General features: G+C 49.9%; 1 long non-coding RNA gene and 1 pseudogene across 2 annotated transcripts in view; both read right to left on the bottom strand.

Moving 5' to 3' along the window:
* The window catches only part of LOC307202372, a 359,370-nt gene that overhangs the window by 196,639 nt on the left and 137,239 nt on the right, over positions 1 to 25,492 (bottom strand). The gene's annotated exons all lie outside the window — the stretch shown is intronic.
* On the bottom strand, positions 18,246 to 23,815 carry LOC307202182 (T-complex protein 1 subunit theta pseudogene; annotated as a pseudogene). Its single transcript, XR_013843915.1, has 2 exons — positions 23,640 to 23,815; positions 18,246 to 19,960 (listed from the first exon to the last, which is right to left on the bottom strand). The product of XR_013843915.1 is annotated as a T-complex protein 1 subunit theta pseudogene (transcript).

Here is a 25,492-nt window from a genome sequence, read left to right as displayed (position 1 = left end):
ATATGTATATCAATCAGAGCCCAGCCCTGAAAATCTTTCGGGGAAATCACATCTGCAAGGCAGAATTCTTCTGCTTCTTCTCTCCTGTCTCTGGCACCTTTGCCAAATCCTCAGTTCATCTCGATCTCTGCTGGCTCCCAAGGAACCTGTTTATTGAGCATTCATCCTGAGCATTCATCTAAGGGAGATTAGATGATGCTGCCCTAGACTTCCAGCGCCTTTCCCGGCCATTTCCCTTATCACAAAACGTCTCTTCTTTCCTGGAAGCGGATTTGTCACAGCACCAGACCTCGCAATCTTCTATATATTTTGGAAAGCGGTTTCGCCATCCGTCCCTCTGTTCCTCTGGGGTTTCAGACGCCTCTCCAGAGATTGCCACCAAACTTTGGGGTTCCTGAGGTTTGGGGGTGGGGGGCAGTGGCCTTCGTCAATGTTTGGGTGTTGGGCACCAAGCATGTCTTTGGTGTGAGTTTACCCAGTTTTTGGCGTGATGAGTTCAAACTCACAATTCGCACTATACGTTTAAAAATCACAATATTTTTTGGCTTCTGAAAATTCCCACGCAGTTGGTTGACAATAACTGCACACCCTGAATTTGTGACTGGATCGTAGCTGTCAACGTTTCCCTTTTTTAAAGGGAAATTCCCTTATTCTGAATAGGATTCCTCGCAAGAAAAAGGGAAAAGTTGACAGCTATGGACTGGATCCCACCCCAACATAGTGATGTTGCAAAGCCCTTTCGGTTCTCATCTCAGCTGCTGCCTCCGTAAACCATTGATTATGTTCAATCTGGACTTGGCAATGGAGTCCCCTGCTGCCCCCTTGGTAGCCAGAATTCTGTGGGGTGAACCCCACACTTGTAGGACTGGCTTCTGATGAAGGGATTGGGGGGTAGATTAAGTTCCGTTTGCATTTGACAGGGGGAACCTACAAAATTCACACTTCCCGAAGCATTTCGCACTTCCCAGAATGCCACCTCCAAAAAATTCTCGGAATATTGCAACTCAGTTCTCCAGCTGAGCAATGGGTACAAAACACACACACAAGGGTAGAAGTGTGCAGCGGCGTAGCATGGGTTGTCAGCACCCGGGGCAAGGCAAGTAATTTGCGCCCCCTAACCCAGGGCAAGGCAAGTAATTTGCGCCCCCTAACCCCGGGGCAAGGCAAGTAATTTGCGCCCCTAACCCCTAACCTGCCGCGGCTGCCAGCTTCTTCTTGCTGCTGCCTGGGCTGGGGTATTTACGGTAAGGTAAATGCCGTAAATACTGCGGCGGCGGCGGGTCCGTGTCAGGTGAACTGAGGCGAGTTGCCACTGGCGCTGCTGCCCAAATGACGCCGCTTGCCCGGAGGAGGAGGAGGGCAGAGAGGTGAGGAAAATGCAACATGGCCCAGCAGCTGCAGCAGCGGCGGCGGGGCTGTGAGGAGGGGCTGCCTGGCGCGCCCTCCGCGGCCCTGATGCGCGGGTACCGCGGCGAGCGCTGAGAGCCGCTGCCTGCCGGACGCCTTCAGCCCGGACGCGCGCACAGCTCGTCGGTTCCGCGAGACATGGGGCTCTGCTACAGCCTGCGCCCGAGGCTCTTCGGCGACTCCGGAGGTGGCAAGCGCGCCCCCCCAGATGTTGCGCCCGGTGCGGCCGCCCCCCCCCCCTGCACCCCCACGCTACGCCACTGGAAGTGTGCAAATAAACACACCCACTCATCAGAGCAAAGTACCAAATCAAGGGGAAACGGCTTGCAAAAATGCGTTCACAACTCAAAGCTGCGTCCGGAAAGGTGTCGAATGGGGGAAAAGTCTCGCTAAAACAACGCTGGTGAACTTTCACGAGGATAATTTTAACGGAGAGTTGCGAGTTGCTGAAGAAATGCATTTAAAAGATCAGGAAAGGGAGAGAGAACTTGACAGATCCCCTCCTGAATTGGGGTTCAACACTTTTATTCCTTGCCGACAGCCTCCAAGCTCTCAGAGGCAGATCTTAGTCGTCGTCCCCAGGAGCTTGCGGGAATTTTCAGCTGATTCGAAGTGCCCACATTTTCCCTCCCTGAAAAAGAGAAAGAAGCAGTGACAGATTGCAGAAGGCGGTTTCATTTGGGGTGGAGGAATTGCAATCGTCCCTCCCGTGCTTTTGGAAACCTGTGTGCTCAGCAAACCTCAGGAACAATGGACCCCGTCTATCAACTATCTGGCGGTGGCGTGGTCAGGACAGGAGGAGCGGATAGGCGGCGGGGGGGGGGGGTTCCTAGAAACCAACTTTTATTAAAAGAAGGGGAAATATATAGGGTTTTAATTTAAAACCGACATCAATCACTCACCAGGGAAGGAGATCAGCAAATGTCTTTCCATTCCCACAGCTCCGTCCTTGGAAAGGAGGAATAGTGGAACAGCTGTAGCGGTGGAGAATGGCAGGCCAGGGTGTGCAGAAATGACACCATGATTTCTTTCCCCCCACCCCCATCCAAGGCCCTCTCCCCTCCACGAAAGGGGGAGCGCGAGAGAGGCCTGGGTTTTGTCTTGCTTGAATTGAAGACGAGGGACCCTGCTGAGGTGGAACTGAGGGAAAGGGGTGGGGGCGAGCTGGGCACCTTTGCGGAGAAAAATACAACACACACACACACACAAGCTGCTCCCTATCACTCCCATTTCCTAAGCATGTCAGAAAAGACAAAAATACGACCAACAGGCCAATGGCCCCATCTAGTCCAGCATTCTGTTCTCACAGTGGCCAAAGGGAAACCCACAAGCAGGATTCGAATGCAAGACCCCTCTTCCCTCCTGCATTGTTCAGCAACTGGCATTCAGAAGCATTTACTGCCTCCAACTGTTGCTGTTCGAAAGCACCCGCTGCTCGGTCCCTGCTCCTGCCAACCTAGCAGTTTGAAAGCACGCCAAAAAGTGCAAGTAGATAAGTAGGTACCGCTCCGGCGGGAAGGTCAACGGCATTTCCGTGCGCTGCTCTGGTTCGCCAGAAGCGGCTTAGTCATGCTGGCCACATGACCTGGAAAAACTGTCTGCGGACAAATGCTGGCTCCCTCAGCCAGTAAAGCAAGATGAGCGCCGCAACCCCAGAGTCGTTTGTGACAGGACTTAATTGTCAGGGGTCCTTTTACCCTTTTTACCTTTTTTGGGGTGTCCATCTGCCAGAGCTGCTTCAGTTGAAATTCCTGCATTGGACTAGATGACCGTCGGGTCCCCTTCCATCTCTACCATTCCATGATTCTATGAAACCCCACAGTATGCTTTAACCCCCCCCACCCAAATGGAGGCCTCTGGCTTGACTGAACATTCCCATCGCTGCCTGCCAGTACAAAGCGGGTGGCTCACTTAATGAGGAGTGCGAGGGTGTGATATTTCCATGTGAACCCTGCCTGCCTGCCTGTTTTTGGCCCCAGGAATTGCACCTGTGCGTGCGTTTATTCTGTGCCTGAGAGCCAGCGCGCATGTCCCCCCCCCTCTCCCTCTGCGCATGAAATTCTATGCAGCAGCAAAGAGCCGTGCGCTCCTCCCGTCCCTGGCGCCTGCGTGTCTTCCTGTCTCCGCGGGCCCAGGTCTCTCTTTCGCACCCCTCCTGCCACCCCTTCCCATCTGTCCGTCCCATTTGCAGGGCCACCTCTCCTCCATGCGCCTGACAGATGTGCCGACTTCTAGGGGGGGGGGGTGCGCGCATGGTGGCAGGTGAGGTGGAGGCTGGCTGGTGTGTGTGTGGATTTGACACCCACCAAGGTGCCAGCTTCCGTGCTCCTGAATGTGCGATTTCACAGCTCTGCTTCCTGGCGCGGGTGCCCTATATCTGGGCCTCTGCCCTCTCTGGAGAGCAAGGGGGTGGGATCAGAGCTACCTGGGAGAGGTGCATGAGTTGGCCCCCCTACTGGGGTTGGAGGGGGCTGGCAGTGGGGCGGGAGACGAGAGCTCTTCTGATGAACTTTATTAATCCCCAGACACCTTCCAGCCTGGTTTTGGAGAGGAAGGAATACATATCAATAGTCCCTAATTAAGACAAAAGGAGTGGGAAGAACCTTTGATTGCATTTCCATTTAAAGCAACGCTAATGACATTTCCCTTTTACGTATAAACTCTGATCTCACCTCGTTTGCATGGAATGCTCCCTGCCATCTGCTCCCCACCCAAACCCTCTCTCTCCCTGACGCCCCACAAGGCCCTCTGCCTCAATGCGCTTTTCCAGCCGCCAAGGTGGCGATGTGGCAACATGACAGCATCTCCGAGGATGAGCGGCGTGGCAAAGTATGCGGCCCCAGACTGGCGCACCGGTCCTCCGGACCCCCGAGCCCACTCTCAGAAGACTTCCCAGATGCAGCAGCCAGAAAGCCCACCATCTTGTGCTCTCGATGATTCAAGCACATCGATTCACATGCTGCCTGCACACAATTTAAAAATAACTGTCTACGGTTGTTGTTTTTTTTGAGTGTGCGCACTGATGGGGGGGAAGGGGCTATAGCTCAGAGGGAAGAGAGTCTGATTTTGCATGCGGGTTCGATCCCTGATGGAATGTCTAGGTCGAGAGAGGAGCCCCTCTGAAATCCTGGCGACCCATTGCTGCGGTTAAGGAGATGTTGGTAATGTTCTTTCCAGTGCAGTGCAATAGCTTCTGTATCTTTCAGAAGTGTGGTACCGTCCACTGAGCGTAGGGGGCATATGCCATGATTTATTGGCCCATAGATGGTCTTTGTGGCTTTGAAGAAACTCTGTGCATCATGAGCGTCAGCTAAGTGCTGGATCTCTTGAGCTTTTTTTTAATCCACCAGGCGTTTTTTAGTTCTCTGGTTCTTCTTTGAACCTCAACCTCAGCGTTGGCATAGGTTTTTTTCTTAGTGGCACAGTTTCTATCTCTTTACCAGATCTGAAAGGCCCTCCTTTTCTTGTCAATCATACGTTCAATCTCACTGTCATTCTCATCGAACCAGTCCTGGTGTTTCTTGGTTTGGTATCCAATAGTTTGTTCACAGGCTGCAATAATGGATGTTTTTAACTTGGTCCAGTGTCCCTTGATGTTATCAGGGGATTCTGAAAGCAGATGGGCCTTAAGAGTTGTTTGGAAGCAACCCCACTTAATGGGATCTTGAAGGGCTTGAGTGTTCATTTTGCGCCTTGGTTTCCTTCCTTGAAACCTGCGTTGCGTTGAGATATAGTCTTGATCGCCACCGTGGAGCATATTAGTCGGTGATCTGCCCAGCAGTCGTCAGAGCTCATCATAGCTCTGGTAAGGAGCACATCATGGTGATCTTTAACACGGACAATAACTATAGCTGTCAGCGTTTCCCTTTTCTTGCGAGGAATCCTATTCGGAATAAGGGAATTTCCCTTTTAAAAAGGGAAACATTGACAGCTATGACAATAACATAGTCTAAGAGGTGCCAGTGGTTTGACCGAGGATGCCTCCATGAAGTTTTAAATTTATTTTTCTGTCGAAAGAGTGTGTTGGTAATAACAAGGTTCTCGTTGTTGACAATACATATTAGCAAGATGTTCCAGTGGTCCAACTTCATGTACGGCACCGTCCTATCTTGTGCTTTTGTTGGTTTCAGACATTTGGGAGGCAAAGGGACTTTTCTGAAGCGCAGTACTCCAAGTGAGGAAGAAAAAGAGAGGCAGCGAATGCTTTGATTTTATAAGAAAAGGAGTTGACGCAGCCTTTTCACCTCAGCTCTCCTGAGAAAACATCACCTTGCTCTTGTTCCAGACCCTCCAAGTGTCCCTATTTTCCAGGAGCATCCATCTCGGTTTCTGATTTGATCCAGGAATGTCCCTCTTTTCCTTAGGATGTCCCTATTTTCATTGGAGAAACGTTGGAGGATATGGAGTTATCTGACCTCCCTGAGCTGCTTGAAGGCAATCCTGTATAGGGAAGTTTTTAAAGTGTTGAATGTTTTATTATGTTTTTATGTATCTTGGAAGCCACCCAGAGTGGGTAGGGCAACCCAGTTAAGATGTGTGGGGTATAAATAGTAAAATTATCATTAGGGAGCTGTTGTTGTTGTTTAGTCGTTTAGTCGTGTCCGCCTCTTTGTGACCCCCTGGACCAGAGCACGCCAGGCACTCCTGTCTTCCACTGCCTCCCGCAGTTTGGTCAGACTCATACTGGTCGCTTCGAGAACACTGTCCCACCATCTCGTCCTCCGTCGTCCCCTTCTCCTTGTGCCCTCCATCTTTCCCAACATCAGAGTCTTTCCCAGGGAGTCTTCTCTTCTCATGAGGTGGCCAAAGTCTTGGAGCCTCAGCTTCAGGATCTGTCCTTCCAGTGAGCACTCAGGGCTGATTTCCTTCAGAATGGAGAGGTTTGATCTTCTTGCAGTCCATGGGACTCTCAAGAGTCTCCTCCAGCACCATAATTCAAAAGCATCCATTCTTCGGCAATCAGCCTTCTTTATGGTCCAGCTCTCACTTCCATACATCACTACTGGGAAAACCAGAGCTTTAACTATACGGAGTTATTATGGAGCAGAATGTCCCTATTTTCATCGGAGAAATGTTGGAGCTTATGCTGTTCTTTATTTCTACCTGCAACACCTGCAGTCCTGGCTTGCCAGGAAGTCTCTCCTCCCACCTCCAGCCTCCGTCTTCCAACTTCTGTTCAGGTCAGGCCATTGGTTCCAGGCCCAACAAATATGAGATCTCACCCTGCTCAACCCCAAACTGCAACTGGAAGCAAAAGCGAAACAAAAAACAAAAACCACACCCACCCAAAACAATGGGATTTATTGAGGCAAAGTGGTTTGCATCCTACCGGTCCTTCTTTGGGGGAATTCAGAGACTGCCTTTTCCCAAATTCAGACCTCTTCCGTTTCTGTCTCCAAGTAAGCTTCTCACACAAAGGGCTTTGCTTTGGGTACATTTCCTGTACAAAATGGTGGACTTGGGATGAGTCGTGGTGGTGGTGTTATAAGAATTCTAAGCTCTCAAGCGTAGTACAGTGGTAGCTCAGGTTACATACGCTTCAGGTTACATACGCTTCAGGTTACATACGCTTCAGGTTACAGACCCTGCTAACCCAGAAATAGTGCTTCAGGTTAAGAACTTTGCTTCAGGATGAGAACAGAAATCGTGCTGCGGCGGCGCAGCAGCAGTGGGAGGCCCCATTAGCTAAAGTGGTGCTTCTGGTTAAGAACAGTTTCAGGTTAAGAACGGACCTCTAGAATGAATTAAATACTTAACCTGAGGTACCACTGTATAAATATTCATAAATGCACACATATCTAAATATACAAGACATGTGTCTGAAATAGTATGGAAGAGTAATCCAGAAGCCATTTTGATTTCTCCCAATGACCTCAGATATTGCTCTGCAGTAAGGGAGGCAAATGGGGGAAAGCCTTCCCGTTGTCTTTTCGCTTTCAAATCCTGTCTTAAGGGCGTATTTGTGTAGGAATAGGGTGAGCCTGTGGCCTGGAGTCAGGAACTAAAGTATTAACCGTCACAAAAGAATGGCCAGGCTGCCCAGGTAATGCAGTCAGTGACCATTATCAGGTATCCCAGCAGGCAGGATTTCTGCTGTAGATCGCCTCCTTCTGTGATGTATGCAATGATGTTTTGGGGGGGGTGGTCTTGGGCTACAGGGTGGGCAATTTCAAGAGTCTATAGAAGGGCTTGTTCTGGGTTCTCTCCTCCCTCCCTGCGTGTGTTGAGTTGGGACCCTGTTGCAACTGTTTAATAAAGATCAGAATTACCAGCCTCAATATACTCTGGCTGGCCTCTGTTATTTTCTCCTACCAATAGGGAACCCACTTAAGGACTCTATATGGGCTCTTGGATACCCCATAAGGGAAAAGGAGCAGTTTTTCTTATAATAGTGGCTGTCGCTGCCCTGTATTCCTGGTACAGTGGTACCTCGGGTTATACGCTTCAGGTTACAGACGCTTCAGGTTACAGACTCCGCTAACCCAGAAATAGTGCTTCAGGTTAAGAACTTTGCTTCAGGATGAGAACAGAAATCCTGCTCCGGTGGCGCGGCGGAAGGCCCCATTAGCTAAAGTGGTGCTTCAGGTTAAGAACAGTTTCAGGTTAAGAACAGACTTCCGGTCGCTCTGGAGCGCAGCAGTCCTCCCCTTGGGCATTTGACGGTGCCAGGCTGGTCCTGGGTCTGACAGGCCAACGCACACACACACACACACACACACCCCGATCCCTCCTCGCATTTGGCCAGCGGGCTCCTGTGGGCACCCGGCCACATTCCAGCCGCCGACACCTTGGTGTTGGCCAGGCTGGGAGGCTGTGTGGTTTGGGGAGCCTCTGGCACACGGGCAGAAAGGACGGAGCCGGAACGGAGCGGCCCCCACGGAGAAGTCAAATATTGACGGATTGAAAAGTTCAAGCCTTACAAGCGAGGAGAATCAGTCATCTCTCCTGGAGGTCGGAGCGTGAAAGGAAGTTCTGGTGGGAACCTGTCTGAGAGCCGGGGGAAGCGAAAGGCCGCCTGGACATAAAGCAGCCAGGACAAAAGAAACGAGATGGGCCCATGAGCCAAGAAAAGGGTTTATTCCCCCCCCCAAAAAAAAGAAAAAAGGAGTATATATATATCTGTGTGTCTCCCCTGCTCTGCGAATTGATTTAGCATCAGAAAGGTGCGCCAAATCTCAAAGGCTCACGTAAAGGTCGCCGCTCACTTGGTCTCTGGCTGCCCGCCTTTGTTCATTATCCAACCCCCCTCCCAAAATTAGTCCCCCCACCCCAAAAAAGCTGCAGGTTTACATTTTCCGTAGAGTTAGATGTCAGCTGGAGGTCGTTCCCAGTGCCTCCCGCCGCACCCTACGAAAATGGGCAGCCATTCGTGTGACCCACGAAGGAAGGTGGCGACGCCATAAAAATTCAGAACAGTTAATGATTATTTGTGTGTTTATTCAAAATGCAATTAGTTTGATTAATTCAGCCAAACAGAGGGACTTGATCCAGTGACGCCAGCTTTTCAAAGTCACTTTGAGCCTTAGCGTCCCCCGCCCCCCCCCGGGAACCCCATTGTCCTTCCAGGGGGTGGTGCCACTGCGCCCTTGGGGAGACAATGAGTTAAACTCCCTAACCCCATTTCTTCTTGTTCTCTCTACTGAGATACTTCTGAAGGGGAATAAATTGACCCTCGTACAGTTTCCTTAAAGGTGCTGAGGTTGTTCAGAGATCCCTATTACCCTCCTCAAGCTACAATTCCCAGAGCGGTTTAATAATCAAGCCATATCGGGAATTATAGCTCTGGAAACAGGACGCCTCCGCACAGCTCTCAACACTTTGAACAAACTACACCTCCCAGAATCCTTTGGGGGGAGGAAGCCATGACAGTTTAAAGTTGGTGTTATGGCACTTTAAAAGCGCCTGGTGTGATTTGACCGTCACCGGCTCTGTTCTAAGACAAGCATGCCGGGGGTTTGTGTGTGTTTTCAGTTTGAGGGCCATTTTCCCTCCCCGAGAATATTCCAGGGGCCACATGCCAGCGGTGGGCGGGGCCAGAGGCAAAAGTGGGCGGAGCAACAGAGGCAAGTTTTACCTTAGTCCCGTAGGCTGGTTCCCGCATGACGCTCTGTCCTCCATCCAGCAAGAGGCGTTGAGCAAGGGTTCGAGGACCCGTTCCGGTGAAGTGAAACCACGAAGCAAAGCCAGTGGAGAGTCCCTCCCAGGGGCCTGATGGAGGGGGTCTGAAGGGCCACATTTAACTCCAGGCCTGAGGACTTCTGGACTAAGTGGATCTAAACTACAATTCATTCCCACTTCTAACAAATCTGGCCTCTCTGAGCAAACCTAAGCAGGATCTTGCCTGCCTGGGAGGGAGAGAAAGAGGAGGAGAGACTTTTGGGACTCCCCACCACTTGAGGCAGGGAAGCAGCTCAGTGAGATCTCAGGCAGTAGGGAGGGGTGTCTTTTCCAGAGCTCTCCCTGGAGGTGCCGCCAGGGACTGAACCTTCTGCATGCTGTTGAGCTGCGCCCCCTTTTGCCAGATAGGAAATAATAATAATAATAATAATAATAATAATAATAATAATAATTTTATTTATACCCCGCCCTCCCCAGCCAGAGCCAGGCTCAGGGGGGCTAACACCAGTAAAATTACAGTAAAAACATAATGGGGGGGGGGACCAATTTAAAATACAGGTTAAAATGCAATTTAAAATGCAGCCTCATTTTAAAAGGAGCCCATAGATCAAAACCATAAGGGGAGGGAAACATGAGGGTCAGACTGAGTCCAAACCAAAGGCCAGGCAGAACAGCTCTGTCTTGCAGGCCCTGAGGAAAGATGTCAAGTCCCGCAGGGCCCTAGTCTCTTGGGACAAAGCGTTCCACCAAGTCGGGGCCAGTACTGAAAAGGCCCTGGCCCGAGTTGAGACCAATCTAACCACCTTGCGACTTGGGACCTCCAAAATGTTGTTATTTGTGGACCTCTCCACGGGGCATACCAGGAGAGGCGGTCCCGTAGGTACGTGGGTCGTAGGCCGCATAGGGCTTTAAAGGTCAAAACCAGCACCTTAAACCTGACCCTGTAGTCCACCGGGAGCCAGTGCAGTTGGTAAACTCCCCAGTGCTGTCTCTCCAGATCTCTTCCTGCAGGCCTAGCTCCCTGCCACCCAGATGTGTCTCCCTGTGCCGGAAAGTCACCCCAGCGCCCCCCAGATCCTTCCATTCCTCTTTAGTTGTTCTCACTTCTTTGCCATCCTGCCACCTCTCTGTGCACTCCTTTCTTTCTTTCTTTCTTTCTTTCTTTCTTTCTTTCTTTCTTTCTTTCTCCTCTCACTCCTCACACCTTCTTCTCTGCTCTCATCTCCCTCTTCTCACCCCTTCCGCCTCTTCCTCCTCCTCCTCCCCACACCCCACCCTGGTCTCACCCCCCCTTCATTTATTCCCCCCCCCCCCACAAACACACACCAAACATACATACACTTCCTTCGGCTCTATATTTAGCTCCCCATGGAAACACATAGTTAATTTGATTTAATTTTTCGGTTTTTTTGCACCGATTGAGGAATCGGCATTTGCAAAGAGATTAAAAGGTGAGATAGCTCTTCTGGATTTGTGGATGGGTGGGTGTAACGGAGGCTTAGGACCTCCTTTCTTTTCTGAAGCAAGATCCCCCCCCCCTTTCTTCCATCATAGTAACACTTGTTCTGAGTTTGTGCTGATCTCTGGGATTCCTGTCCCCTTTCTCCTAAATTCATAATTGGTTTGGGGGTGGGTTGTTGTTGTTTAGTCGTTTAGTCGTGTCCGCCTCTTCGTGACCCCCTGGACCAGAGCACGCCAGGCACTCCTGTCTTCCACTGCCTCCCGCAGGTTGTTCAGACTCATGCTGGTAGCTTCGAGAACACTGTCCCACCATCTCGTCCTCCTTCGTCCCCTTCTCCTTGTGCCCTCCATCTTTCCCAACATCAGGGTCTTTTCCAGGGAGTCTTCTCTTCTCATGAGGTGGCCAAAGTCTTGGAGCCTCAGCTTCAGGATCTGTCCTTCCAGTGAGCACTCAGGGCTGATTTCCTTCAGAATGGAGAGGTTGGATCTTCTTGCAGTCCATGGGACTCTCAAGAGTCTCCTCCAGCACCAGAATTCAAAAGCATCCATTCTTGGGCGATCAGCCTTCTTTATGGTCCAGCTCTCACTTCTTCCATACATCACTACTGGGAAAACCAGAGCTTGAACTATACGGACCTTTGTTGGCAAGGTGATGTCTCGTGGGGTGGGGCGGGGGAACAAATGCTATGTATTTAAAAACGAAATAACGAAAACCTATCCCGCCTTTTGTCGTTGTTCCAAATATGTGGTTCAATCCAGTCATCCACACCCTGACAGATTAAATCTGGCAGCAGGAGAGAATTCGTAAGACGTTCTGTAAGCATCTTTCAAAAATGGCAGAGGTCCAGAGGTTCAGGTTTGCCTCAAAAGCTGCTGCCTGCAGCCACCAGAGGGCGCCTTTCTGAGCATGGAACCCAGTGAGCAATGACTTGATCTTTGGACCAGAATCATAGAATTATTAAGTTCGAAGGGACCCCAAGGGTCATCTAGTCCAACTCCCCAATGCAGCAATCTCAATTATTATTATTATTATTATTATTATTATTATTATTATTATAGCATCCCTGGTTAAAGACCTCCAAAGAAGGAGAGTCCACCATCTTCTACTGTCGAACAGATCTTACTGCCACAAAGTTATTCTAGCTGGACTAAATGGGCCATTGGACTGTTCCAGCAGATTCATTTTATGTTCTTCTTTTCCTGTCTCCTTAGGAATTCTCCCCCCAAAGCCCAAGGACACACTAGTCTGCGTCCCTTGCCCATTCACAACTATCTGTGCCAAGACATTCAAAACTTCACATATGAACACACAGACTCACACACACACACACACACACACACACACACACACACACCGGACTGCTACAACCATTCACACTTTCAGCAATTCTGCTTGGAAATAAAAAGGCCCAGCAAAGTCACCAGGACATAGCCGTCAACTTTTCCCTTTTTTTGCGAGGAATCCTATTCGGAATAAGGGAATTTCCCTTAAAGAAAGGAAAACGTTGACAGCTATGCACCAGGACCAGCTAGGGTAGGCATAAGAACCTAAGTACAGTGGTACCTTGGTTCTCAAACTTAATCCGTTCCGGAAGTCCGTTCCAAAACCAAAGCGTTCCAAAACCAGGGTGCGCTTTCCCATAGAAAGTAATGCAAAGTGGCTTAATCCGTTCCAGACTTTTAAAAACAACGTATAGCTATGGTTACCAGATTTTTTTCAATGAAACTGGGGACCCTTTTTTTTTTTTTGAAGCTGAGTAGCAACAGGGAGTCAGTAGTGGGGGTGGTGAGGCAAAAGACCCTGGGCCCAAGCACACGTGCATATTTTATAAAGGTGCAAAGCCCTTCTTTCGCACCCTGTGAAACATAAATGCGCAGAGTTTTTTAAAAACTGGGCAACAGCCGCCCGCCTGCAACTCCCGAGCCTCCCTCAATCAGTCAAAACAAAGGGGAAAGGGGGCAGGAGATGTGTAGCGCTGGATATCCCCGGTTCCCCTTTGGCAGTGGCACAAAACACATCATCTGAGGACTTCCGGCGAGGAAAAATGACAGGTGCCACGGCAGCGAGCAGCTCCTGAAGCCAGCCAGAGCCAACTGCGCTACCAGGCTGGCTCCGGGCTGCTGAGGCTGCCGCTGCCACATTTCCCAGGGACAGATTTGCAAATCTGGGGACTGTCCCTGGGAACTGGGGACATCTGGTAACCCTACTATAACATGAATTTTACTATCGAACAAGACCATGGATCCTTAAAATGAAAGCAATAAACAATGTACTGCAGTCACACAATCAATCAATCAATCAATCAATCAATCAATCAATCAGTAGCTGAACTGGGTTCCACACAGTCACCAAAAAAAGAGCCGTGAGAACAAAAACACAAAATAAATAGCAAAAACAGACAGACCGCAGCGTAACGCTCCAAACCGAAGTGTGGCACTCAAAACGGAGCACGTTCAGCTTCTGAAAAAAAGTTCACAAACCGGAACACTTCCTTCCGGGTTTGCAGTGTTTGGGTTCCATGTTGTTTGAGTACCAAGGTGTTTGGGAACCAAGGGACCAATGTAGAGCCTGTCAGATCAGGCCCATGGCATCCTGTCGAACAGCTCTGACCCTCAGAAATTTCTTCCTAATGTTGAGTCTGTTGCAAGAATTTACCGTATGTATAGGGTGGGGGGGGGTTGCCCCTCTAGCAGATATCATGCACATGCAGCCCACTACCAAAATCAGCACAATCGCTTTTGTGACTTGTCCCCACAAAACACCCTATCACAGTTTCTTCCTGTCTATTCAAAGGGCCTCTGTTTCACGATACCAAATGTAACAATTCACTGATAACTGCATCTGTGTACTGGCTCACTGGGAAAACTTCAGAAATTCGTTTAGACATGTGTGCTCAGCTACTCAGCAGCCCCTCTGCCTGAGTGATAATCCCTGGCATCCTGATACCTGAGTGCCAGACAGGTAGCCATTCCAGAAAAAACAAGCCCAGATGAAGACAAAAGGACATGATTCACTTGGCTGGGAAACAGGGAAATGTAAATTTTTTTTTGTTACACTTGATGGGTGTTTGGTGGAGGGCAAAGGGAACCATGGGGCAGGGTCCAGGATGCTCAGATTCCTGCCACCAGACCTCCCCTTTCATGATGTTACCGTGATGTAGTTTGGGGGGGGGTGTAACATGGGGATTAGCAGCTAATAAAAGTTGGGGTCTTCTTCTGTTCAGGGCTTCCATCTTGTTCCACCTTGTGGCAGGTGGGAGTCCTGTCGCGACAGTCTTCAATCAAGACCAAGCCTACTGGCTGCTGTTTTGCTCTGGTATTCCTGGCTTGTGTCCTTGTTTTTCGTCCAAGGGAGCCCTCAGATTTCTCCGTTAACAAGTCAGATTCTCCTTTCATTTGAACCCATCGGTTTGGGTCCTGCCCTCCTGAGCAGCAGAAAACACCATCTTGCAAATGGTGGGAGATACATTAAGATGGCTCTCCCATCTCCTCTTTTCCGGGCGAAAAAGACCTGGGTACCACAACTGTTCCTCACCAGGCTTGGTTTCCAGACCCTTTCACCCTCATTTCAACTGGGCTTGCGCAGGAGAACCTCGCTGGGATCCTGCTGTGTGCAGCTCATCTTTTTCCATCTCCAACCGCGCCGGCCTCACCGACACCCGGCCTCAGCCAGAACAGCCAACATCTGGGTCCCCAGGCCCAAGATGGAGCAGCCTTTTCTGTTAGCCGCGCTTTAATATAATTGATTACCGCGAGACGGGCCTTATTTGCGGGGGCCATTTAGTTAATTACGCCTGGATGGGGGAAGCGCGCTCGCTAATTGCTGCTGTTGGACGGCGCCGACAAACGGATGCAGGTGCAGCTATGCCAGGGAAGCCTTTGGAACGGCTGGTTTGTGCAGGCGGCTGAGAGAGTTGGGAGCCACAGAACTAAGCCCTGCTTCTCCTTCGCCTGCCCCCCCCCCCCGTTACGAATCAGGAGATCCTCTCCTCCAGGGAAAATCTAGGGAAGAAGCAGACCCAGAGGAGGGGAGAGGGGTCTTGGGTTCGAATCCTGATTGCGGGTTTCCCATTGGGGCATTGGTTGGCCACTGTGAGAACAGGATGCTGGACTAGGTGGGCCATGGGCCTGATCCTGCAGGGCTCGTCTTATGTTCTTAAGACTGTAAATACACATTCAAGCTAGGGAGACTTCCTAGTTTGGCTCTGGAAAAGGACTTCGATGGGACTAGGGAGCTCTGGGCTGTAATGTTGGTGCACAAGAGATAGCATGGTCTGTATCGCCTGGAGCAATTGTTGGCGGGGGGGGGGAGAAGGGGGGTGCATGGCAGAGAAAGAAAGGGTATGGCGGGAATTACTGAAGGAGCATCTCCACCCCCATCGTTCAGCACGGACACTGAGCTCCAAGGGCCTTCTGGAGGTTCCCTCCCTACGAGAAGTGAGGTTGCAGGGAACCAGGCAGAGGGCCTTTTCGGTGGTGGCACCCGCCCTGTGGAACGCCCTCCCTTCAGATGTCAGGGAAATAAACAACTAGCTGACTTTTAGAAGACATCTGAAGGCAGCCCTGTTTAGGGAAGTTTTAAATGTTTGATGTTTTATTGTGTTTTTAATATCCTGTTGGAAGCCACCCAGAGTGGCTGGGGAGGCCTGGCCAGTTAGGTGGGGTACAACTAATAAATTATTATTATTATTATTATTATTATTATTATTATGAGACCCAGAGGGGAAAATATGCATGGCTCAGGGCCTGTGGAACTCCCTCACACAGGAAGCAGTGACGGCTACCAACTTGGACACCTTTAAAAGCGTATTAGAAAAACTCCTGGAGAAGAGGGCTGTTGATGGCTGCCAGCCACGATGGCTGTGCCCTGCCGCCACACTCAGAGGCAGCCATGCTTAGAGATACCAATTGCGGGAGGCCGCAGGAGGGCAGAGGACGCGTGTGCTCGGACCCTGCTTTAGCACTTCCCCCTGGGGCATTGCTGGGAGAATGGGATGCTGGGCAGGGCAGAGGCGGGGCCATGGGGGCAGGGCGAGCATCCCATGGCGGGCTGCTTCCTGGGCAGAGGTGTGGAGCTGTGCCGCTTTGCCAGCAGCTTTCCTCCCTGCCCTCTTCCTTTTGACAGTGTGCTGGCCCCGGACTCGGGCTCGGCCTCGGAGCCAGAGGAGTCTCAGTCCTTTGCCCCAGGCGGCATCCGAACCTAGTCTGGGGCCTGATCCTGAAGAGCCCCGGTCTGCACTGGTTCCCCTGCAAGAAGCACCAGCTGGGCCGTGTCAGGGGCCTGAGCCTGCCCTGGCTCCAGATGCTGGACCATCACTTACAGCTGCTCCACTACCGGCTGGGTCAGGGGAGGCTGAGGCGGCCTCTGGGTCTAGTAACCCACCGACGTCTCCTGAGCTGCAGAGACTGAGGTCGGAGAGAAGGAGAGACCTGAGGACTCGCAGGAGGAGCGCTCTCCTTGGGGCGAGACAGGGAGGTGAGTCACTGGGGGATCAGGACCGGCTGTTACCCCAACAGAGATAAAAGGCTGTCGGACCCCGCCCCAGGTTGTGGGAGCAGTGTTGCTGTTTGCCAGAACCTGCCTGAGACCCTGTGCCTGTCCTTGCCTGGTTTCCTGCCTTGGCTCTGTTGGACTGAATCCTCGCAGAACCCTTGGATACGGGACTGGACCTGGACCGTATTACTCAGGTCACCCCCGGGCCCAGCACAGACAGCTCACTGGAGACTCCCTCCCCCTCCGGAACCAACCCCAGGAACCATCCCATTGGACGTACCCACGGCAGATTTGCAGTAGCTGGCCCTAACACCAGATTTCTGAGTGCGGGGATGGACTTTGGTAATAACAGCGTCCTGAGCAAGGACAAAATCCACCCCAATATTTCTTATTTTTACAGTAATTCCTTTTGGTGCAGCTGCTTTCTAATGGATCTTCTCATATAAATATAGGTTTTATTATAATTTCACGCCACCTTGGCTTAATAATAATAATAATAATAACAACAATTTTATTATCTATACCCCACCCGCACAGCCCTAAATCTGGGGTGGGAGATTAAGTGGGGCAGATTGTTGGTTCGATCTGAAGGGAAGGGTGAGATTTGTTTATCTGCTAATTACTGGGTGTTTGAATACTGCTAATGTTGTTTGCTACTGTTTATGGGTCTGGTTTGCTGCTTTTGTTTTCCCGTAGGTTGTATTCTGTATGAAATGTTAATGTATTATATTATCCCTGCATTTCCTGCTATGCCATTATGCGTGGGCCTATATTTTTCTTTAATGCAAGTTCCTTAGAGACCTGCGGATTACAAGCGACTTATAAATTGTGTTTTTCTTTTCTTTTGTCATGGGCTGGACAAGGGCCAGGTTCAAATCCTGACATGGTCATTTGTGAAGCTCAACCACTTCCTCTTCCCTTGCAGGTTTGTTTTGAGGATGAGGTGGGAGTTGCAAATGCCAAAAGCCAATCAGAAATAACTTCCTTTCCATCCTCCCAGCTGGAACTTGGTGCCCAAGCAGAGGTTTTGGCCTACAACTCCCATCAGCCTTAGGCAGCATGGCTTGATGGGAGTTGTAGTCCAAAACCTCTAGCTCTGCACCAAGCATTCTGGTCTCACTTTTCTCCTGAGTTCTCTGTCCAAGGAGGGCATGTAGCAGCCAGGGTATTGTGCAACTAATGGGCTGAACTTCAGTGCTCTGGCTTAGTCTTATCTCCTCCCCATAACGACACACTGATCTCAGCTAATTTGCACAATACAGTGGTACCTTGGGTTACATACGCTTCAGGTTACATACACTTCAGGTTACAGACTCCGCTAACCCAGAAATAGTACCTTGGGTTAAGAACTTTGCTTCAGGATGAGAACAGAAATCGTGCAGCGGTGGCGCAGAAGCAGCAGGAAGCCCCATTAGCTAAAGTGGTGCTTCAGGTTAAGAACACTTTCAGGTTCAGAACGGACCTCTGGAACGAATTAGGTACGTAACCAGAGGTACCACTGTATATGGAGCAGAATTTGGGCTCCCTTCGCCCAGCATCCATATTTATCATTTTTGTTCAATGGGAAAGAAAATCAGCTGTGATGACCTGCTGTTGCAGGGGGTTGGGACCAGATGACCCATGGGGTCTCTTCCGATGCAACTGTTTCATGAGTCCGTGAAAAGCGTATTCTTGGCAAATAGGACAGTAATGTTTCTCTTGCCCACTTAACCAGATAGGCAACACCAGAGGGGTGTGTGTGTGAGTGAGTGAGAGAGAGACCCAATTAACCATGGCCATTGTACTTTATTGATAAGGTGACATTGGCTGGTATCCAAGACGTCAATCCAACGCATCTGGTTCTTGGTCCCAGTTAGGGTTCTCCCCTCTAGGCTTGGGCCCACCACTCTTCTTGGCCATCATGACCTCGCTTACGCCCAGCAGCGTGACAGCCGTCTGGGTTGCAAGCATGATGCCTCGGTACTTCACCAAGAACGGGTCGAACAGCCCTTCCTTGGCGGCATCAATGGTGCCCGCCTCCTCGCTCGCCAGCCTGAGGCCCGTGTTCTGGGTGCCCAGCTGGTGCTGCACCTCAATCTTGGCCATCACCTCGTTGACCGGCAGGCCTGCGTTTTCCGCCAGGGTAGCCGGGAGGGTCTTCAGGGCCTGGGAGAACTCCAAGATGCCGTACTGCTCGGATCCGGGGAAGTACATTCCCAAAGTACTGAGCCGCACCGACAGCGCCATCTCGGTGGCCCCGGCACCAGGGAGCAGCCGGGCGTCGCTGCCCAAGACCTTGTAGACGTTGATGCCATCGTGGATGGCCTCCTCCACACAGTCTAACATCTCCGTGGTGGCCCCTCTGAGCAAGATGGTGACCACAGGGCAAGCGATGCCGTCTTGGCTGAAGACGACCACGTTGGTGCTGCCAATCTCGCTCATGTAGACACGGCGGCAGTGGCCCAGCTCCTCGGGCGCCGGCGGGGTCACGGTCAGCAGCAGAGTGGCCCCCACCGCCTTGCACAGGTGCTGTAGCTCCGTCCGGGAGTGCAGCCGGACAACCATCAGCCGATACCGGTTGGCGTAAAAGAGCGCCATCTCGTGTACCTTCCCCCCGACCACCACCACGGTGACGCCGGCTTTGGCCAGGTCCAGAATCCGCTGTTCGATGATGTTCTCTTCGCTTTTGCTGAAGAGCTTGATGTCCGACGCGCTGTTGAAGACGACGGTGCTCTGCGCCTCGAAACCGGACGGGCCGAAGCAGCAGGAGTAGGCCGCGATGCGGGCCCTCTCCATGCGCCGGACGATCCCTTCGGCCTCCGCGCAGACGACCATCCCTTCCACCACGCTGGAGTCGGCCACGCCGCCCCCGAGGATCTTGCAGACGCGGATGAGGTCCGCGTTGAAGGCCGCGCGGTCCGGCGGCAGCACCAGGATGCAGGCCTTGGCCACCAGCCTGGCCAACGCTTTCTGATGGCCGAAGACTTTGCTGCCCACGGCGGCTTGCAGGACCCACAACACCTCTTCGACGTCCCGTGGGTTCTTCAGGACATAGCAGGACAGGCCGGGGAGCAAGCGCAGGACCTCCTTGCAGGCCATCTCGTAGCCGGCCCGGATGTGGACCACCGGCAGCCCTGAGTGCAGGAGCTTTTCTGCGTTCTCCAAGAGCGCCCCGGCCAGGAGGATGACGAAATTGGTCCCGTCCCCCGTCTCCACGTCCTGCGTCTCGGCCGCGGTGCGGAGAAGACAGGCCACCGGGTTCTCCAGCTCCAGTTCCCGGAGGATGGTGGCGGCATGGGAGGTGTGGAAGTTCTTGCCGAGGTGGTTGACCACCAGCTTGTTGCGGCCCAGGGGCCCGTAGCAGGTGCGCAAGGAGCGCACCAAGGCCTTGCAGGCTGTGAGGTTGCTGAAGAGGGTTTCCTGCAGGCCGCTGAAGTACTTCATGCCTGCCTTGAGCATCTGGGGCAGCCCGGGGGCTTGGGGTACGTGGGCAGCCATCACCTGTGGAGGGAGAGGCACAGGGTGGGCTTCAGTGTTTGGAAAGTCCACCTGGCAGCGGGAAAGCACCATCCCCAGCCCCTGGCAGGACTTAGGGATGTGGGAAACCAGCCACGGCAGCCATTTTGTAAATACAGAGCCATTCTGCCTCCATCTCCTCCCTCCACCCTTTCTCCCCTGCTGTCTCCACACCTCTCATGGCCTCCCAAAATCCTCATGAAGATTCTTCAATGTTTTAGTCAAAATTTATCCCAATAGACCCATTTTTCTATACAGAGTCCTCTAACACACCTATTGTTGAGAAGCAATTTTCCCAGATGTAGTGAAGTTTTGCATAGAATATTTTTTCTAACATATCCATTTTTGCAAAGCACTTTTCCTTAATACACTATACCGGATTTCCCCAAACATAATGCATTCTTGTATGCCTTTTTCACTCATCTGTGCAAATACAGTGGTACCTTGGTTCCCAAACACCTTGGTTCTCAAACGCTGAAAACTTGGAAATATGTGTTCCGGTTTCTGAATGTTTTACGGAAGCTGAACGTCCGACGCGGATGTCGGCTATTGTTTCCGGGGCACCTGCACCAATCAGAAGCTGCGCCTTCGTTTTTGAACATTTCGTAAGTCAAACAGACTTCTGGAATGGATTAAGTACTGTGTCACCTGGAGTACTGTGTCCAGTTCTGGGCACCACAGTTCAAGAAGGACACTGGCAAACTGGAACGTGTCCAGAGGAGGGCAACCAAAATGGTCAAAGGCCTGGAAACTATGCCTTATGAGGAACGGCTAAGGGAGCTGGGCATGTTTAGCCTGGAGAAGAGGAGGTTAAGGGGTGATATGATAAGGATGTCACATAGAGGAGGGAGAAAGGTTGTTTTCTGCTGCTCCAGAGAAGCGGACACGGAGCAATGGTTCCAAACTACAAGAAAGAAGATTCCACCTAAACATTAGGAAGAACTTCCTGACAGTAAGAGCTGTTTGACAGTGGAATTTGCTGCCAAGGAGTGTGGTGGAGTCTCCTTCTTTGGAGGTCTTTAAGCAGAGGCTTGACAACCATATGTCAGGAGTGCTCTGATGGTGTTTCCTGCTTGGCAGGGGGTTGGACTCGATGGCCCTTGTGGTCTCTTCCAACTCTGTGATTCTATGATTCTAAGTTTGGCACTTTTGTTTTTGCTACTTATTTTACATTTTTGTTTTTAAATCTTTTTCGGTTCATTTGTTTTTGTGACTGTGTGGAACCCAGTTCAGCTACTGATTGATTGTGCGCCTGCAGAAATGGCTAAAAGCCCCCCATCCAAACAAGGACTATCATCAGTGCAGGTATGAATTTTATTTTTTAAAAAAAATATTTTTTAATCATCTACAATACTGTCTTATTTTATAGTACAGTACACTGATTATTGCTTTCATTTTATGGACCAATGGTTTTGTTAGAGAGTAAAATTCATGTTAAATTGCTGTTTTAGGTGTTGTTTTTAAAAGTCTGGAACGGATATTTTGCATTACTTTCTATGGAAAAGTGCGACTTGGTTTTGGAACGCTTTGCTTTTAGAATGGATTAAGTCTGAGAATCAAGGTACCACTGGATATGGATACTTTGCCCTAGCATATGAATTTTCGAATGCATTATGTGGCTGGAGAAATGCACGGTAAAATCCAAGAAGGGCGCATTGTGAAGGACAGCTTGGGTTTTGGTTCGTGTGTCATTTCAAGAAATGCGAACAAAGTAAATATAAGAATGTATATTATATTATCACTTAGTTCTAAGGCTTTAGCTGCTGCTCTCATTTTGTGTCTGTTTATACAGACTGCCTTGTAATCTATTTTTTTTCTTTTTTTAAAAAAAGATATTTATTAAGGTTTTCAAAGTTAATACGTTATAACAAAAAGAGAAGAAAAAACAAAAATGCAAAAATGCAAAAAGTAAAAACAGTTAAAAAAGAGAAAAAGAAGAGGGGAAAAAAACACACATAAATTCCATTTACTTATTTTCTTTTAACTTACTTTCCAGACCTCCTCATACCACCCTTTCTTATATTCCAGTTTAAATTGTTTGATCAGCAAATCCTCACCATTAGATCTTTTATTTATCTCAAAACCTTATTTTCTATCTCTTAAGCATTACAGCTGAAAACCACTTAATTACTATCCAACATCCTTCTAGCATTCCTTAATTTTACAGTATTTCTGCAAGTAGTCTTTAAACTTCTTCCAATCTTCTTCCGCCGACTCTTTTCCCTGGTCTCGGATTCTGCCGGTCATTTCTGCCAGTCCCATGTAATCAATCATCTTCATCTGCCATTCTTCCAGAGTGGGTAGATCTTATGTCTTCCAATATTTTGCGATGAGTGTTCTTGCTGCTGTTGTCGCATACAGAAAGAAAGTTCTATCCTTCTTTGGCACCAATTGGCCGACCATGCCCAGGAGAAAGGCCTCTGGTTTCTTCAGGAAGGTATACTTAAATACCTTTTTCATTTCATTATAAATCCTTTCCCAGAAAGCCTTAATCCTTGGGCACGTCCACCAAAGGTGAAAGAATGTACCTTCAGTCTCTTTACATTTCCAACATTTATTGTCAAGCAAATGATAGATTTTTACATGACTGGGGTCATGTACCACCTGTAAATCATTTTCATAATATTCTCTCCAGACTGTCTTGTAATCTAGCCCGATGGAAGGTTTTAATAAATAAAACGCATCTGTATCGCCAGGGGTGGACTTTGGTACTGTGGCACCCTGTGCGAGGCCAAAATCGGGCGCCCCCAAATTGATCTCCTCAGTTATGGATCTTCTCAATTTTGCACCCCATCAGCCCGGCGCCCTGCATGGGGGAACCACCCTAAATCTGGTGCCAGTTTCACTGTAATACTTGCAGATTCGTCCTTGTTTATGGCTGCCTGCATTCCCTTCCCCTTCCTCTGTTCCTTTGGGTTATTTGTCGTATTGTAGGTCCCTTGCGGGCAGGGACCTGCCTGCTTAATTTGTGGCAACGGCACACTTTCCACAGGTGCCACGATACAGATTAAGATGTGTGTGTCTTATACCAGCCGTCCAAAATTGCTAAGAATATGGCTGTGCCAAGCCTCAAGTTTAACCTTGTGGGCTGCTTTCCTTTAAAAGAAAATACCACATTTTTTGCTCTGTAAGACTCACTTTTTCCCTCCTAAAAAGTAAGGGGAAACGTGTGTGTGTCTTATGGAACGAATGCAGGCTGCACAGCTATCTCAGAAGCCAGAACAGCAAGAGGGATCACTGCTTTCACTGTGCAGCGATCCCTCTTGCTGTTCTGGCTTCTGAGATTCAGAATATTTTTTTTCTTGTTTTCCTCCTCCAAAAATTAGGTGCGTCTTGTGGTCTGGTGCGTCTTATAGAGCGAAAAATACAGTAGATTGCCAGTGGCAGTGGCGTAGCGTGGGGGGTGCAGGGGGTGCCGGCCGCACCGGGCGCAACATCTGGGGTTAGGGCAAATCCACGGGTTAGGGGGCGCAAATCCACGGGTTAGGGGGCGCAAATTACTTGCCTTGCCCCGGGTGCTGACAACCCACGCTACACCACTGGCCAGTGGTTAATTCCAACCCCCCCCCTTCTCTCTAAGGACTTGGGGCTTTAGACAGCCTGAAAACCGCACGCCTTCACTTGCCCCTACAAACCTCTGCCCTTGTATCAAGAGGCAACCTACTGGAGCAAAGCGAGAAGAGACGTCTGGAGATTGCCAGGGAGCTCCGAGGTGCCAGGACTCGGCTGGCAGAATCAGCCGTTTAACGGCTGCTTCTGGGGTGGGAGGTCGAGGGGGGTGATGTCACAGTGGCGCATTCCAGCGGGCACAGAGCACCTTCGTGTGAGGCCATGTGGTGACCCAGGCACAAAGTAACCCTTCTTCTGCACTGTCCCTGCCGACTGCCAGCCCTGCTTCTGATGCACAAAGCACGTCTCTGCTGGGGTAGACGGCCACTGCCGGAGAGGCAAAGGTGCAAAGGCCCTCGTATCTATAGTGGTCCCTCGCGTTAAGAACTTAATTCATTTCGGAGGTCCGTTCTTAACCTGAAACTGTTCTTAACCTGAAGCACCACTTTAGCTAATAGGGCCTCCCGTTGCCGGAGCACAATTTCTGTTCTCATCCTGAAGCAAAGTTCTTAACCCAAGGTACTATTTCTGGGTTAGCGGAGTCTGTAACCTGAAGCGTCTGTAACCCGAGGTGCCACTGTATTGATGTCACAGGCTGCAGAGTTGTCCCAAGACATTTTTGCCCCTGAGCCGGAAAAAAAGAAAGAAAACCAGTACCTTTTATCATATATGGTGGACCTGTAAAGTAATAAAAATATTCTGGGAAATGATATATAATGAAATGAAAAAAAAAATGTTTAAAATAACCTTTGTTAAAAAAGACCCCCAAAAGCTTTTCTATTAGGAATTATAGGTACTGAGATCCCAAAGGACCCAGAAAAGACTGTTCATGTACGTGACAACAGCCACACGGATGCTACTAGCCCAGAGATGGAAGGAAGAGACAGCCCTGACCAGAGAAGAATGGCAAACCAAGTTGACGGACTATGCCGAAATGGCAAAATTAACTGGGAAGCTCAGCAACCAAGAAGACAAGAACTTCAAAAAAGAATGGGGAAAGTTCATAATTTATATACAAGATCATTGTAAGCCGGTTAAAACACTGGCAGGGTTTTAAACACACTTGTAATGTAACAGAATCGATGGATAATTTAGAAAGATTAAATAAAATGGAGACGTATTGATATGCAATTGAAAATAGGCTCGATAGGACCCATGGAAGGGGGGAGAGTCATGAAATTCAGAGTAATCTTGATATTTGGATTTGGAAATTGGTTTTGTTGTATGTTTATATTTTTTGAAATAATAATAATAATAATAATAATTTATTATTTATACCCCGCCCATCTGGCTGGGCCTACCCAGCCACTCTGGGCGGCTTCCATAAACACCAAAAATACGGTAAAAATCAAAGATGTATTTCATGAAAGGAAAAAAAAAAGAAAACCTTTCACTAATGACGTAGGGTGCCATCCATGACAACACACTCCTATGGAAAATCTGCTGAATGGACTGTAGCTTGTCATTCCCTCTTGTAAGAAGGTAAAAATAAGGCTGCTGGATCAGGGGGTCTCACTGTGGCCAGCCCGATGCCTCTTTTGGGAAACCCACAAACAGAATCCGACCTCAACAGCACTCTCCCTCCAGCAACTGCTATTTTCTAGGGACAGCCCCGGATTTACAGAAGCCGTCCTGGTTTCTGATTTGATCCCAGAAAGTCCCGCTTTTCCTTCTGACGTCCCTATTTTCATCAGATAAATGTTAGAGGGTATGCAGCTGGTACCCAGAAGATTGCGGCCTCCAGCCACAGAGGCAGAGCCGAGCCATTGTGGCTAGTGGCCATCAACAGCCCTCTCCTCTGTGAATTTGTCTAAATGGATTTGCAGCTGGAAGAATTAGCTAGTTGGGGCTGGCTGATCTCTCACGTCCCTGGTCTTTAATAGAATGTGGGGAAGGTGCTGTTTTGAG

The sequence above is a fragment of the Podarcis cretensis genome, assembly GCF_951804945.1.
Source record: "Podarcis cretensis genome assembly, chromosome: 13".
In the NCBI taxonomy this organism is placed as follows: domain Eukaryota; kingdom Metazoa; phylum Chordata; class Lepidosauria; order Squamata; family Lacertidae; genus Podarcis; species Podarcis cretensis.
This window is presented reverse-complemented; position numbering and strand designations above follow the sequence as displayed.